The sequence below is a fragment of the Ursus americanus genome, chromosome 22, assembly GCF_024610735.1.
Source record: "Ursus americanus isolate L20-20 chromosome 22, mUrsAme1.1.p, whole genome shotgun sequence".
Taxonomy (NCBI): domain Eukaryota; kingdom Metazoa; phylum Chordata; class Mammalia; order Carnivora; family Ursidae; genus Ursus; species Ursus americanus.
The window spans coordinates 50,534,682-50,547,236 of NC_142148.1; the positions used below are offsets into that span (position 1 = coordinate 50,534,682).

Below are 12,555 nucleotides of genomic sequence, written 5' to 3' on the forward strand. Positions count from 1 at the left end.
GAGGGTTGGGGCTACGCAGCAGGGGGGCCTCCAGGCCTCTGCCCCTCCCTGACCCTGGGGTCAGCCTGGCTTTGGCTTTGGAGGTGAAGAGGGACAGAGATGGGACAAGAGAGCCCCACTGCCACTCTGACCTGAGCTGGCCCAAGGGACCCAGCTCCTGGCCGGGGCCCAGGCAAGCCCAGCACTTCCGAGGCTTCTCTGTGGGTGGGAGCAGGACCACCCTCCTGGGCTGGTGAGAGAGAGTGTGACCTGCATGGACTGGCCTCCACAGGCTCCCTCAAGAGCCCTGAGAGAATGAATCCCCTCTCTTTTGGGAAGGTGGTATTTCCAGTCTGGCCTTGGAGGTCCTACTCTGGGTTCCTGAGGCCCTGTTCTGTCCTCTCTGAGCTTCGTTCAGGACCCAGCTGAAAACACTGCCCTGGGTCGTGGGGAGACAGGAAAGCCACCAGGCCACCCCAGTGTCTATGCCAACATGCACAGTGTGTGCGGAGACAGGTCCCAGTGGATTTACAGAGCACTGTGAGGTGATGGCCTTGAACTCTCACGGTCCTGGAGCTATAGATTTGATCGACTTTGGCCAAATGGTCTGAAAATCCCTTCTAATACAGTATTCCAGTGAGGGAGCTATTGTTAACTGCCAAGCGAATGCTAGAACCCCCTGAAGAGGAGCCGAAGGGCCCACGGGGTGAGCCTGTCCAGCCGGGGAAGGCTCCAACCATGCACAGAGAAGCAGGTCGGCCTCGGGCAGGGGCCTGGGCTTTGGGGGCAGACTGACCCAGGTGCGTATCCTCACACTGCCCACCGTTCGCTCCTGGGTCAACAGCTGACCAGATGAGCCTCGGTCCTGATCTACCAGATGGGGTGGCACATTTTCGTCGCGTTGCAGGGACAATCGATAAGAGAAGGCCTGTGTATGCATCAGGCACTGAGCAGCGATTGGGCGAGCAGTCCGCAGACTTTGCCGTCATTACCACGGCCTGCCCCTCACCTCCATCGAACCCGGACAGGCTGGGTAGCACTGCAGACGGTCCCAAGGAGGGGTGAGTCCAGGGCAGGGTGGAGCAGGAGCATCTGACTTTTCCTGAGGGTCCACCTATCACTCATGCCAGCCTCGTGGGGTCTGCCTGGCTCTCCCCCCTTGCAGCTGGTGAAGGGTTGAGGGTGGGCTTGTAGGGGTCATTCTGCCTCTAATGCCCATGCTCTTTGCACCGGACGGGATGTAGGGCAGCACCCTGTCTTCTGAAAAGTGCCGTGTGAGAGGGGCTGAACCGAGGCTCCGGAGCCAGGAGCCAGTGAGGGGGAGGCTGGCCAGTAGGTCGGAAGCCCAGGGGCAGGCACAGAGGACATGAGCCTCATGGTCAGAGGGACGTGACGAGGGACTGAGGGGTGTGTTGGGGTGCAGAGGGTCGTCCTAACTTGGGAATCAGGGAGGCAGGTTCAGGGGGCTTCCTGGAGGAGGTGGTATCTGAACGAATGAAAGGTAGGTCAGAGTTATCAGGGAGGGAAGGGGAAAGAGCGTTCTAGGGCAACAGGAACAGCAGGTGCAGAGGAAAATTACCTTGAGTCACCTTGGGCCTCTCTCAAGTGCAGGTTAGCGCCTGACTTCCTCTTTTCCCCCCATTTACTGTTAGCTGTCTATTTTTACTTGTCTTAATTCCTGGTCTGGATGGGTTAAGATAGTTCTCGCATCTGTCCTCTCCTCCCGCCTGAGCACCCGGCGGCAGCTGACCACAGCGGCAGCCAACGACCCGTTGGGCAGGGCTGGCTTCCCTGTTTCCTGTGGAAGTCACCTTGTGTCCCCATTCTCTCAGCCTGCCCGCTGTCTCGGGGCGTCTGGGACAGGTGCGCGGTGTCTGAAGTGGGGAAGTACCCTCCATGCAACTGCATTGTTTTAAACACAATGGTGCTCCAGAAATAGACGAGACCGTTGGCTTTCTCTTTCTTCATATATACAAAGTATTTTGTATTTACAAAGAATATGTCTAATTATAACACGGGCACCGCTGGCCCACCCGCTGAACCCTCAGACGGCCACTGCGCCCGGCCCGCACTCAGCGTCAGCACCCCGCTCTGCCTCATACTCTTACCAAGGTGTGTCCTGTCCACGCTTGGACTTTGTTAAATGATGCCATAGCGGGGGTTCTCCTGTGACTTTATCCTTTTACTCAGTATCAGGCCGGGGAGATCCCTGCTGAAGGGCAGGCACCCTGCAGCCCAGCTGGACCCTAACCAGTGGACAAGGGGGACTTTGTTCTTCTTTTCATCAAATACTCCTTGAACCCCTATTACTCTGTGCCCGTCGCAGAGCTGGGACCCGGGAAGTAACGTGCCCGGAGCACAGAGAGCCTGCCTGGGGGCCCCTAGTCTGCTGGAGCCGGGCTGGGTCCATGTCGGGACAGGTCCGATTTCAACCCCACTACGCCCCAGAACAGCCAGGCACAACGGCGGCCCGCACACAGTAGACACTCAATAAATGTTTGTCGTGCAGACCGAATGTTGCTCTTTAGGGGAGGGAAGTACTCTCACTTCATTTCACCACTGACGACATAGAGCATTGACCCTGTGCTCTTGAGGCCTGGCTGGACCCAGGCATGGCCTCGATCCCTGTAGGACCACAGGGCCCGGCCCGACACATGGCCCTCCACCGCTCGCGGGGGTGCCTGGCGGAGGGCTTGTTGGACCTGAGGCCAGGGTGAAGGGCCGCCCTTTGGACCCGTGCAAACCCTGTGAGATGCTGAGCTCAGAGATTACGCAGTCTCCGAGTGAACAGGCGGTTAGCATTTACCAACACATGGCTTCCTCTCATTTACGAATATTTGAAAGAGAAAACTACTTTCGACAGCGGGGCTCTAGCTGCTTAGGGTGGGCTGTCTGGGCAGGTCGGAGGCATTTGGCAAGGCGGCCCCCCTGAGGCGTTGCGGCCCCGTGGCTTTGCCGCGACCCCATCTCTCCGGAGGGCGCTCGGGCTTCATCGGCTGTGCAGCCGTTCCGCGTCCCCTCTGCTGGAGCTGCGCCCTGGCTCTCTCGCAATCCCCGTCCTTCTGTACCGTGGGAGCGGACGAAAGAGGCCCAGCCCGAGGCACAGGAGTACACGAGTTGCTCACCACGCGTGCACACACATGCACACACACACCCAGCCCCCAGGATGCCCCATTTAGATGCTCACAAGTCCGTCAAGGTCATCAGTCCCTCTGAGGCTCCTCTGCCCCGCTCACCCGCCTGGTCCCGACAAGAGAGATCTTCCTGTGCGATCACTGTGCTGGGCTCCAAGGGAGCGGGCATCTCAGCCACAGTCCCTGCCCTGGGAGCGGACGGACCAGCACGAGGGCAGAACATCAGGCCTCTAGAGGACGGTGTTGTCCACGCTGGGGAGGTGGCACGGGGGCCCGTCATCTGTGGGGCCACAGAGGAGAAGCCTGGACTCACACACACACCCCCCCAGCCCCGTCCCTGTCCTGCCATCCTGCCTCCCAAGGGTTCCTCACTCTGGGCCCTCCCCACTCTGCACCCACTGCTCACTCGGACCCCTCGCTCACCAGCCTGATGACTGTAGAGCTCAGGTCCCACTTCCGGCCTCTGCCCTGCAGCCTGGGTCAGTCTCCTCAAATACCTCACTGGCTCCATGTCTTCCTGGGCCAAGTCCTCAGCCTCTTGCCACCATCCCCAGGACAGATGCCAGCCTCCCGAGCATGGCGCCTGAGCCTTCCCAACCTGGCCCCCGCCCCCTCTCCCGCTGTCTTCATCCCTCCCCAGTGTGCGCTGGAGCCCATGCACTGGACCCTGTTCCGGGGCCAGGGCAGAGCCAACGGCAGGACAGACCTCCCCACCAGCTCCTCAGCTGCGGGACCCAAGGACTTGCTTGTGGGGCTCTGCACACGCCACACCGTCCCCACTGCCTTGCCTGCCGTGCTCTCCAGGCCTTTTCTCCCTGGAAAATGCCTCTTCACCTTCCTGGCTGGTCTCAGGGCTTTCTCCTCTTGCCCGAGCCCCCCGCCGGAGCCCTGCTCTGATTCCTTAGCGCCTCTGCCCTCCTCTCTTCCCTGGGTATGCACTTGCTGCCCAGGGAGCTCCAGGGGGAGGGCCGGGGAGGGCTTGTATTTTATTCTTTGCGGGCCCAGCTATTATCACAGAACCAGACGTATAGTAGGTGCTCAGTAAACATCCCAATAGAACCGAGCACGCGAAGGCTCAGGAGGGGAAGCGGCTTCCCAGCGAGCGCCTTCGGACAGCTTGGGTCTGGGAGCGGTCACGTCTGACTTCTTCATAGCCAACATTTTCTCCTGATGTGCTGGTCCTCTCGTTCCCCGGAGAAAACTCTTTATTCAGACTCATGTTTTTCTTTGTTTATGGATATGTAAACTTTACCAAGAAAAGTCAAAGCCTGGCTTATATTTTCACGTGGAAAACCAGCTAGCCCTCAGCTCAGGACTTTTGTGAGGAATAAATAATTTAACTGTTTTAGCTGTAGTGCAGTTCCGTGTTGCTGGAGAAGGAAAGAAGTGCCCCGGATCCTTCCAGAACACTTGTTCTCCTGGGCCCTGGGGGAGGAAAATGCTCTGGATCCCTGCAGGATTAATTTATTCCAAAGAAATAGAAGAATGCTCGGTAGGCGAACATCGGATGAAGTGCCAAAGGCCAAGACAGCCTGTCCTCCGGAAGCTATGCCCTGGGAGCAGAAGGAGGTCACACAGAAAACCTCCGGGGAGGGCGGACCCAGCCTGGCCACGGGTGGAAAGAGGACACGCCCCTGGGGCATTTGGACCCTGGAGAAAGGACCAGAGGAGTAGCTGAGCCCGAAAGGCTTAGGGAAGAGAGAAGAAGAGTCAGAAACAAGTTTGTGTTGGTGCCTCGTAGGCCAAGACACTCCCTCAGCTGTCCTCACCGTGTGTGCTCTAGGCCTTGAGTTCCTGCTTTGCCTCATGTGAAAATCTGGCCCCTGATTTCTTTCTGTTAGCGTTTCTGGGGTACCCCTGACCTTTGTTTTACTTTTAATCATCTGGTGGAATTTCGTGTTAGGTCCTTTCCTTGTTACCAGCATCACACTGGATTTTGTATTTTGACCTGTTCTCCAGGTCTGTTTTTCAACTGGAAGATTTCACACATCTGCGCGAAAGTATATTCATTCTAGACTGTAAAGCAAAACACAACAGATTACACAGCAGTCTGTTTAGTATCAGCTCACAAATGTAGGACTAAATCCCAAACTGTGTGGGCGGAGCATGTGTGTGTATGGACGTACATCAAAAACTTAACTGCTCATCCTGGGTGGTGTGAGCTTTTTCTTTTTGCTTAAATGTATTTTCTCATGAACACGTGTCACACACACACAAAGGATTAAAGTTTCATAGGTTAAGAGTCAAATAATTTGCAACCAGGTTTAAGGGCAATGGGGCACCTCAACTCTTGATGGAAGAAACTCACATTACCTCTGGAGCTCTCGGCCAGAGGTGTAAAAAGGGCAATGATTTGAGGACAATAAACACCGGCTGGAACATGGTGACGAGCACCCGAACGCTGCAGTGGGCATTTCGGCTCTGTCGTGTGTGGACGCTTACGGTTATACATGTCAACATGACCCAGTGTCCACTTACCATTAAGTCAGAGGACTGGCCCTGTAGATGATTCCTATAAACCATGAGAGCAGAAGGTCATGCCGATCGCACCTGACCATCGACCGTGGTGTATGTGACGCTGGACCCTCAGAACAACCCTGCAAAGTAGGTAGTACTATTCCATCTTACAGACAAGAAACCGAGGCCCAGAGAGAGAAAGTCACTTGCCCAAGGTCAAAGACAGCACATATTGGAATCAGGATTTGCAGCAGGGGTATGAGAATGAGGAGGCCGGAACCCTGAGTTCAGGGTTGTAGCTTGGAGGGAAATAGCCCCTCCCACTGGGGGAGGAGGTAGGAGAACACAGGTGCAGCCCTCGGCTGAGGTGTGTTCTGGGCAGCCCTGCAGGGAGGCGGAAAGCACCATGCATTTGGTGGGGGGGCCCTGACCAAGTCTGGGTAGTGCAGGACAGGCTCAGGGAGGGGTGGGGCTGGCAACATGGGGGCCCAGACTTCGAAAGGCCCATATGCCTCCTGGGTCGGACTTGTAAATATTCAAATGTCCCCGCTCTCTACACGAGGCTCTTCCACACTCACCGGTAGGTTCAATTTTTCCAACAGCCGGTGAGGTGGGGGTCATCCCTGTTTTACAGATAAGGGAACAGGCAAATATTTGTCCCCTTCGGTGGATTGCCTTTTCATGCTCTTAATAGAATCCTTTGATGCACAAAAAGGTTTTAATTTTGATGAAGTCAGTTTCTCTCTCTTTCATTGGCTGTGTTTTTTCTGTCATATGCAAGAAATCATTGCCAAATCCAACGTCATGAAGCTTCCCTCTATTCCCTATATTTAAAAGAATTTTAACACCTAAACCACTGCTAAAACGCACAAGGCGTGCTGCTATATAGCACAGTTTGAGACCGGGTCCTCCTAAACTCCGTTAGAGGGATGCCTGGGTGGTGCAGTCGGTCGGCGTCAGACTCTTGGTTTTGGCTCAGGTGGGGGTCTTGGGGTTGTGCGATCCAGCCCTACTGGAAATCTGCTGGAGATTCTCTCCTTCTTTTTGCCCCTCCCCCACACTGCACGCGCTAAGTAATAAACCTTTAAAAAAAATAAACTCCATTAAAAAAAATTTATTGAGATGAAACTCCATAGCGTAAAAGTAACCTTTTCGAAGTCGACAGTTTGGTGTTGTTCAGCATTACTCACAACGGTGTGCCCATCCCCCTATTTTGCCTCTGTCCTTTACGGTTTACAAACAATTTTCATATCTATTTTCTCCTTTGCTCTTCACAGTAATCCTGAGAGTGAGACAGAGCAGCAAGGCTGCTCCTCGGGATGGGGGTGCCCGCAGCAAGAGCCCCTGTAACAGCGAGCTCTGCAGCCAGTCCGACCTGTCCCTTCCCTGGCTCCAGCGTGGGGCGGTGTTACGCCCTTGCAGGTGGCCCCGTTAGCCAGGCTCTGCGTGCTCCCGCTTCTCCCTTGCCTGCATCGTCTGCCTCTAGATGGCCGTTATGTGGCTTTTCCACCTGTGCCTTTGGTGGCTGGTTATCTGCACTTCTGTGTCCAATCCCATCAGCACTCAAGGACAGGGCAGGCGTCTGCAGCACGAGCACTGGGGACTCACCGAAAAGCACAGGGTAAAGAAGGAGCCCTGTGGAGGACCTGTGGCCTTCTCGGGTGTTAAGGGTGAAGCCCAGAGAAGCAGAACCTCGCAGGCCCCGTGCACGGCGGGAGCCAGGCCCGGACCCGTTCCTACCCGGAGCTCCCTTCCTCAAACCCACCCTTGCACCTCTTGGAGGAAAAGGGACACTGCTCTCGCCCGAGCCTCACTTAGGTCTTCTTGACAGCCGCCAAGTGTTTACCTCCCCGAGTCCTGACCACACCCAGCAGCATTTGAACAAACAGGAAGCCGCCGAGGCTTAGGGCCAGTGAAGAGCTTGGCTGTCCCACAGCTCGCACAAGAGCCAGGCTCCAGCCCAGGTCCCTAGAGCCCAGGGCTTTGCTGCCTTCCTGGAGTGGCTCATGCCTCCAAGCCGCATCAGTGAGCCTTTCCTGGGCACTGGGGGTTCATGGGTATCTCCACTCTGCCCTGTGCTGAGGCCACCAACAACGAAAACACCACGGAGAGAGCCAGACAAGTATGAGCAAAATCTGTCCTGCTTTGGAAGTCAGTGAGTGTAACTACTTGGCTCATTGGTAACTACCAATGAGATCGCGGATGCCAGACCTAAGTGAGAACCAGCAGTGACCCACAGCCAATAAATAGGTGACTTAGTGAGTGAAACTCAGAACCCATGAGTCAGGCTGCGGGCAGTGAGGGCCTCACCAGGCTGGGAAGGTTGGAGGAATACTGCACTCCCAGGTCCAGGCCCACCCATCCCCCTTGTGATTCTGACATTGCTTTGTTCCTTTTCATCTTAGGCTGATGACAGATGTTTGACATTATCATTAAACATTTGTGGTTTTTAAAAAATGAATCATGGATTATTAGAACTAGAAAAGTTCCTTTCATATCATTTCCCGCTTTTTCTTTTTTAAAGATTTTATTTATTTATGTATTTGAGAGAGCTAGAGTGAGAGAGCACAAGCAGGGGGAGCAGTAGAGGGAGAAGCAGGCTCACCTATGAGCAGAGCTCTCAATGTGGGGCTCAATCCCAGGACCCCAGGATCATGACCTGAGCCCAAGGCACACACTTAACCCACTGAGCCACCGAAGTGCCCTACCCGCTCGGTTTTATAGATGCTTATGCTGGCCTGCAGAGAGGGATAGGGATGTGCCAAGGTTGGCGGGCAGGCAGAGCTGGGACTGGGACCAGCCACGAAAGCCAGCCTCCTGGCCCCAGTCTGTGGCTGGGGGAGGCCCACGGTCCCTCCCCCCCCCCCGGAACAGGCCAGTCTGGAGCTGGCCAGATAGGGGCCCTGTCTCCTCTCAGACCCTCCTCATCTCTGTGCTCCCAGGCTCCATCCATTCCAGCGGTGCCCACCCCGCGGGGTTTCCTGCCGAATGTTGCTCAACCTCTCACTAGACAGAGCCAGCAAGGTTAACCGGGTTAACCAGGAATGGATCTTTCTACCCCTTCCCCGTCAGCCTTTTCTGCGTCCACGCCCGACCAACTCCGCAGTCCAGGGCACAGGAGGGCTTCCAGGAGGCAGCGAGAGCCGGGATCACGCCCGGCCTAGGTCTCTCCTCGCCCTGTAGAGCCGACCCAGGGCTCGCCAGAGCAGGTGACTTTCATGCCCTCCGCCCCGGGGGCTGGGCGCCCTCGCCTGCCACCTGGGGACTCCGCCCACTTTCCTCCGTTCCCCGGGAAGGGGGCTGCCGGTGAGGCGGGGCCAATGGGAGGGAATGCGCGCGCACAGACACGGCGCACGCGCCAGGATCCGCGAGCCGGTAAGGAAATGACGACCTGGCGCGGGGCCCCGCGGCCGCGCCTGCCAGACCCCGCCCCTCTGGGGGCGCCGCCGCGGGGAGGCCCCGCCCCGCCAGGCCCAGTTAGGGCTCCGCCGGCCCCGACCCCACAGAGGCCCCGCCCCCACCGGACCCCGCGCGCCGCAGCCGGCCACGCCCCCATGGAGGCCCCGCCCCCCAGGAGGCCCCTCCCCCGGGGAGGTTCCGCTCCACCGACCGCTCATTGCGCGAACCCGGCGGCTGGCTGTGGGCCGCCTGGGTGCTGTGCAGGCGGCGCTGCGCGGGGCGCCAGGCTGGGGTCGGGGTCGGCGGCCCCAGGCGCCCGAGTGGGGTGCGCCCAGCGGGGCGCAGCCGCCAAGCAGCCATGGCGGAGGCCGCACCGCAGCACCTGACGCTGCCCTCAGGGCTGCTGGAGTCGTGCGCGCTGCTGGGGCCCTCCCGGGACAGCCCCCGCGGCCCCGAGCAGGTAGGGGCCGGTGGGGAAACGGAGGCGGGGCGCGGCCGGGCGGCGGCTACGATCGGAGCGCTGGTCTGGCCCCGGCATCCCGGGCGTCTGCGGGGTGGGGGCGGTGCTCGGGGCTCCGGCCAGACCCCCCCCTCCACCGCAGCCCGCCCGGTGCGGGGACCTTGGCTGTCCTGGCCGCGGAGGAGTCGCGGGGGTCTGCGGACTGGGGAGCCCTCGCCGGAGAGGAGCGCGGGCTCGGAGGACGCCCCTCCGGGTGCTCCGCCTTCGGCCGCTCGGTCTTCGGGAAGCACACCTGGGCAGGGTGAAGGCGGCTGATGGGGGGAGGCGGGGGTGCGCCGGGGCGCCTGGGGTTACGTGGCGGAAGAAAGGATTTCATTCGTTATCCCGGACTTACTGTCTCCTCGGTGGTGGGTGCTGTGCCAGGCACAGCATCGTGAGGTTTGGGGTTTTAGATGTAAGGGGCACTTTCAAATGTTCTGCATTTAGTCATTTTGCGATGAAACCTTCCTGTTTTTCTCGCTTGCAGAAAAGGCTGCCTACTCCCCCCCCCCCCCCCGCCCGGGGCCCTTTTCTCTTTCTCTGTGTGCTAGCAGCCAGAGTGACAAACCCTTTTCCCGGAAAGCAGCAGTTTTGGACACTCTCATTCTCTGTGTTTCTTTACTGTGCCCCTGCTTTTTCTTGGTTGTGTAACCCAGGCTTTCTTTTGAATCGGTTTGTGGCCCTCTTTTTCTCTTGGTCCAGGATGTCCATATGACCCTATCTGTGGCATTTTTCTCTGGTTAGTGGTGATGCCCAGAGTACTCCGAGATTCCGGCTCTACCGCCCAGTTACCTGGGCAAGTCCTCATCTCATTCTGGACAACAGCAGTGAGAGGCACAGGAAGGCACCCGAGTATTTAGGGGTGCAGCGGAAAGGGTCGAGGTCATCAGGAGAAGCTAGATGTTGCTCAAATTAACTGGATAAATGTCTCTTAATGTCTTGGGAGTCTCCTTAGCTTTTTTTTTTTTTTAAGATTTTATTCATTTGAGTGAGGGAGAGAGAGATAGAGCAGGAGAGGGGCTAGGGGCAGAGGGAGAAGGAGAAGCAGACTCCCCGCTGAGCAGGGACCCAGGACCCCGGGATCATGACCTGAGCAGAAGGCAGATGCTTAACTGACTGAGCCACCCAGGCGACCTGTCTCCCTTAATACAGAGCCAACTTCGATGGTTTCTGCATTTCCCTCCTCCTTTCTTACTCCCCAAATCCCGGTGATGTCTGCATCCCCTTTGACCTCTGTCTCCTCTGACCCTCATCGACTGAGTTATCTCCCTGCCTCTAATTTGCCAATGGCATTGCCTCCTTTTTCTTCTGATAGGAAATGACCTGGTTTCAGTTGCTTCTTGGGTGATTTCGGCATGCATGTTGGTTGCCCCAGGGTGAGACGTGTCTCGAGAGCAGGGTGAATGGCACGGTGGTGCTTTCCTGCCCCAAACAGGCCACGGCTTTCCCAGGCAAGTGGCAGTTTGCTACTCTGCATTTTAGCTATTACCCTTTTTATCCTACACGCTGATTCTGTTAGGGGTTCAGCAAGAGGTGGAGCGCAAATATTTGGAGTAGGAAAAAGGCAGCCTTTTGGGACGGATCCAACTTCCTGGGCTGAGCCTCCTTTAAGGCCGATGTTGACGTTACAGTTACCTAAACATGTGACTTCACTTGGCCACTCTGCTGTTATAGCAGTTCTATTTCTAACGTCTGAGGCTTTTTTTATAACTTTGAAAATCACCATTTCTCTGTCGTTGAGGCATTCCTGCTGGGTGACAGATGAAAACAAGCCTGGAGGTATGAGAAACATTCCACTTCCTGGTAGGGTAGTAAGGAGTCCTAACTTTCCATTTCATTTCTTAGATGGGTGGTGTTTTGTGAGGGTAGTGACAAAGACTTGGAGAATACGTCCACCCCATGGGAGGTTCTGGCTTGGTTACATCTCTCTCTACTCCGTGGTTGCCGTGGAGACGAGGCGTGGGGTGTGGAAGGATCCACCACTAACCCTCCGAGTGGGCCGAGAGCTCCGTGCCTCGAGTAGCTCACTGGCGTAATTCTTGGTGTGAAGGCAACATTGTAGCGGTTCTTGGTGGAGAGCGTCCCAGCTTTCGGTTTCTAGAGCAGCGCTGTCCACCAGAACTTTCTGAGTGATGACGCCAGTGTTCCTCATCTGTGCCATCCGTGTGTCGGCCACTAGCCACACATGGCTACCAGGTGCTTGAGGCATGGCTAGTGCCACTGAGGAACTGGATTTTACACTTCATTGAATTTTAATTTCAATTTCAATAGCCACGTGGCTATTAACGGTGGTGGACAGCAAGTTCTAGAGTGCTAAACAAATCTGTTTTCTGCTTTATTTCACAGATTATGGCCCATCCTGTGTGAAGATCAGTGCCGTTCTATAATCTAACAGAAATAAATCTGTGGGGGCGCCTGGGTGGCTCAGTCATTAAGCGTGTGCCTTCGGCTCAGGGCGTGATCCCGGCGTTCTGGGATCGAGCCCCACATCAGGCTCCTCCGCTGGGAGCCTGCTTCTTCCTCTCCCACTCCCCCTGCCTGTGTTCCCTCTCTCACGGGCTGTCTCTCTCTCTTTCAAATGAATAAATAAAATTTAAAAAAAAAAGGAATAAGAAATAAATCTGTGATGCTATCAATTAGGGTGTGTGTGTCTCATTTTTTTTAATTAGCTCTGGTTTTTTGGACTGAAATGGTTGTTCCCGGGGAGGGGTTAGTAAATCAGTGTGGGCGAGAGAAGAGCAGGAGTGACTGTCCCCAGGCTGTGAGAACAGACCTTGTCTCGCCCGTAGGGGAGGGGCCGTTGCAATGCTCTGGGATCCAGGACTGTGCGTTCAGGAACTTACTCTGATGACCCAGTTGGACACGTGCACATATGTATGGCAGACACTGTTCACCGCTGCCTTTGCTCAGGTTGTGCGTGTGACGAAGAAGAGAGCACGCCAGCTGTCCCTCGGTAGGGCTGTTACTGCGTCGTCCCCGTGTGGCACCATACAGCTGTGACAGGGAATCAGCCACCCCATATGCTGAAGTGGAGAAAAAAGCTAGTGGAACCAGTAAAAGGAGATGATTGTATGTAGGGGGACAAAT

At 56.4% G+C, this 12,555-nt stretch overlaps 1 long non-coding RNA gene across 2 annotated transcripts; it reads left to right on the forward strand.

Moving 5' to 3' along the window:
* Positions 1 to 9,167: 9,167 nt before the first annotated feature.
* Positions 9,168 to 12,104, forward strand: LOC148108129 (uncharacterized). 2 transcript variants are annotated; one of them, XR_015721049.1, is made up of 2 exons: positions 9,168 to 9,429; positions 11,815 to 12,104. It is a non-coding gene; the product is annotated as an uncharacterized LOC148108129 (long non-coding RNA). The 2 variants fall into 2 exon arrangements; XR_015721048.1 differs by lacking the exon at positions 9,168 to 9,429 and adding an exon at positions 9,448 to 10,919.
* Positions 12,105 to 12,555: the final 451 nt, after the last annotated feature.